Here is a 4,608-nt window from a genome sequence, read left to right on the forward strand (position 1 = left end):
CGGCTGATGCGTGGAACTCAGGGGGCTTAAGGGACTTGAAAGCCCTAAAAGAGTTTGCCACAGCATTGTTATTTCCTTGAGGGGGTGGGTTGAGTTGACGTTCTAAGTTCTGCCTTAGTATTTTCATGAACTTCCCCATGGGATCCATGCCTGGATTTGGTACTTGTTGCTCAACCTCCATTTCTCCTTCTTCAGCCTCTATCTCAAATTCTTCAACATCAAATGTTTCCTCCTCCTCTTCATACTGGGAGTCATCATGTTCAACATAATCCTCATCTTCATCTTCACTGTGTTCTTGGTTTCTACCATCCTGGTTATGGCTTCCCTGGTGCTCAAATCCAGGGTTCGCCCTAGTTCCAATCCTTCTTGGCGGCATGATACTGATAAATTTTTAGAATATTCAACGTTAGGTCACAATCATACATAAGATTGTGCCTTGCACAGTTTCTATAATGGGGTAAACGTATCTTGTAATTCTATTATATTATGACAGTTCTAATAAGAAGTGCAGTAATAATACCGATAAAATCAGTGATCTCGTCACTAAGGAACTAAACTGAAAGGAAACAAATATATACATAATGCTAGAAATACATAGTTTAATCTGGTCAAAAGTACAACAGTGCTACAGTCATCTGCCCAAAAGTGAAATACACGAGTCTATCTGTCTAGTCAGCGAAAGGGATACTATATACAAGTCAACTATCCCGGAAAATTGGCTCTTACTATGGCCTCGACTAACTAGACAACTAGACTACCACATCACTGGTCCTGAATCAATCACCAGAGTGGGTCAACTCCCATACTCTCTCCATCGCATGACAGAAAATGTAATCAGCCTACCTCCTGGATATCCTGCCATGTCTGTCTCCATGAAGTGATCGGAGCCTCGCACGGGCCATAAGCTCTATCCCAGTCAGCTCTCTCCTCAGGGATCGGGGTATGGTAGCTCTAGCCTCATGAGCTCGTGCACGTCTACCAGCTCTCTCTGCATCTAACTCTCTCCTGAGCTTATCCTGCCGGGCCTCAGCAACAGCCACTCGAGTCCTCAGAACATCCTGAACATAGTCGTGAGCTAACAAAGACTGCCTATGGGCAGGGTCGAGAGGTGGTGAATCTGGATCTACTGGGGGTGCCTCCTCGGTCTGCCTATTCTCGGGGGTATAGGTCTCAGATCTGTCATCATACGGGCTCCAAGATAGTGGTGGAGGGGTAGGAGCTCTGACCACGGGGAGTGAGGGTAGAGGGGTACCAGTATACTCCAATATAGCTCCGGCATGCTCCTCAGCTATTATGACCTCATCCGGGTCCTCCTCATCTAAAATATCAATAACCTCTATCTCTAACTCCTCGGAGGGGTCCTCCTCATCCATCTCATCCTCCTCAGGCTCCTCCTAATCCTCGGCATCTAGCGGTGCCTCATCATGCTCACGCTCGAACATCTCTGGGTCCTCTATCTCATGCGCCTACACATTAAACGAGCTAAGTTACTATCATGATACTTATAAGGGTTCCCGTAAGGGTTTTAACTGTCAGCGCTACTTTAAGTAGTCCGTCCATGAACTTGGCAAGAGTTCTTATTATCTTTTGAGTTTATTATTATATCGTCGCATCATCTCTGAGGTTTATAAAGCTTAACTCTGATACCATTTCTGTAACACCCCCAGATCCGGGGTCGGGGATCCAGGTCGTCACGGTCTTTCTTTCCATAAATATCACTTAACTTAATTAATAATAAATAACCTCATGTTGTGACCCCACACTAACACACACCATAACACGTTATAGTCTCAGAGATGAAATTGAAATAAGTACAAGTCCTTGAATCCACAAATCAAAATGATTACTTAATAAGTTCAAAGTTAATTGCCATTATCTGCCACAAGTTATAATTATACATAATTGATTCCCAAAAGTAGAATGTCTGATCTACAGATAGATCTACCTCTACAGCTATAGCAGCTATGATATCAACGGGAAGACGAGGGACGCTTGCCACGCTCTTGCGCTAGGTCTGCTTGAGTCTGACACTGGACAGGTGTCAACCCCATACATGTTGTGTGATGAAGAAATGAAGCAAGAGTGAGCATTACAGCTCGCAAGATAATATATAGTGTAATCAATAATGCAAGTATCTAAATAGATAACGTACTGGAAATCTTTATCAAATGTAAGATAATTACTTACTGGATATAAGCTTAAAGGAAGATGAAGTTACCAATTACTTCACTATACTTATATCATTTTAGAAAATTACTTGAACTATTACTGTTCAAAGTATAATAAGTTTTCAAAGGTTCATCACATGGATGGGACTTCAACATAAGACTTGAATAGATTCAATCTTTGAAATATTATATGAATGAAATGAAGTTACGAGATATTTCATTAAGTCCCGATATATATTGTAATATCTGGGATATATCGTGTAATTATTTTTGCTAATAAATAAATATTATGCATATTCCGTATTTATTCTGTGAATTATTTGTTAAGTGGTATATGTGTTTGGATGTTTAAAAAAATATAAATTGTATATTTTAATTTTTATAAGTCCAAAATAAAATAGGGATAATTTTCATATCTTCCTATTTTTTTTTATGTTGATTTATGATTTTATAGGAAATATATGGATTTTATAAATTCTTTTTCCGAGTATTTATAAACTATTTAATTTAATCGGGAACCAGCCGAATTCACCCGTTTTTATGTTTTTATAACCCGAAACTCTTCCGAGAACTCCTTCCTAACCTAATTGCAATATTTCGAATATTTTCCATGTTTCGACTTTTTCGATCCGGCGTACGGTTTGTCCTGTGCGGGTCCCGGCGCAATATTTCCGATACAATATTCGTTTCGGTAAATCAATAAAACTCGTATTTTCGATAAACGGGATCTTTTTATTAAACTATTATAATTATCACCTCGTAATACGTGTAACCAGGCGCTGAAACCAAGACCGCAGTACAAATTGTACAGATTTGGATAATTATCCCGAAAACCGGTACCGTTTGGATCTGTTTTTATAAATAAACGTACTATGTTATATCCGGAATGATCAAAAGGGATACTAATTTTCCGTAATTATAAATAGCCTTTACCGAATTTATTTCGTACCGAAAATCATTTGCAAACAGTAATTATATAATTTTACAGAGAAAATATATATATTCATATAACCTTTCAAGAATCAAACTGCAAATCGAAGGTGTTATTGATCTTTGTTTGGAAAGCTCTAGTAACCAAAACGGAGGTTTGAAGAGTACTATCAGATTATACAAGTGTCAGAACTGCAGAATCAAAGGTTATTTTTCTACAATTTTTATTAATTTCGAATTATTTTGATTAAAAATATGAATTGATTATTTGAATGATTTGATGCTTGCATGTTGTAGAGCTTGTTTTCCTGATGATTTTGATATGTCATATGACTGATTTGGAGTTCAATAACATGTTCAAAATTGAGTTTGATTTTCGAATTTTGAAATTAAGGTTTATAATTCGTTTGAATGTTCTTGATTGAATTTGGGGGTTTCTTATTTTGGGTTAGATAGATGTTCTAGAGGGGTGGGTTGTGTTCCTTATGAAATTTGCAATTGATTCGTATAAGTCTTGCAAATCGACGAGGTCTGTAGAGGAGGGAGTTGTCATTTGAAGTTTTCGTCGAGTTCACCGGAAACCGGTGAACTTCGCGGCCATATTCCGGCCAACTCAGGGGTTATTGATGTGATTTGATTGCTTGAATAGGTTCCTGATGTTGTATAGATTATATCTGGAGGAGATGGAGGTGTGACGGTGCCTGAGATGAGTTCTCCGGCGAGCCCATCGTTTTCCGGCGACTAAACTGCAAAATTACAGTTTAGTCCCTGAATTATTGAAGAAGATGAAGTAAGGTCCCTGAGGTTTCCAGAAGTTTCAAAAATAGGATTCCTGTTTATAAAATGTTTAAAAATTATATTTCTTATTTATTTTAATTATAAATATTCTTTTTAATTACTGAAAATTCCAAAAATTATTATTTTAATTCCAAAAATTATTTTTAATTCAAAAATACATCTGAATTAATTAGTTAATTAATTTTAGTTAATAATTAATTATTTAATTGGTCAATTAATTCATAAATTAATTGATTAATTTAATTAATTAATTATTAATTGATTTTAATTAATTATTTAATTAGATTTAATTATTTATTAATGATTTAAAAATTCTGAAAAATAGTTTCGAGTTTTAAAATATTATTTTAAATAGTTTTCAAGGCTCGATAATTATTAGAAAATTATTTTGAAGCCAGATTTGGCCAACCGAACTCTGTCTATTGCTTTAAAATTGACTCAATGACCCGTTTTGACTCCGAAAAATGTTTTAAAAATCATATTGAATACCCGAAAGACTGTTTATGACCCGAGACTTCCTTATAAATAAAATTTTATTGATTGTTTGACGTGCTATGTACTATATGTGACTTGTTTGTTTGACTGTCGGTCTATATGTTCAGTGTTTACTTATTTTAGCCTGACTTTCAATTCGTTAGTCGGATTTGGGTAAAACGAAGGGTAGATAGAAGTGTATACCGAATAAAATCATATGAGTTGAGTATTGATAGAT

This window comes from Apium graveolens, chromosome 11, assembly GCF_009905375.1.
Source record: "Apium graveolens cultivar Ventura chromosome 11, ASM990537v1, whole genome shotgun sequence".
In the NCBI taxonomy this organism is placed as follows: Eukaryota; Viridiplantae; Streptophyta; class Magnoliopsida; order Apiales; family Apiaceae; genus Apium; species Apium graveolens.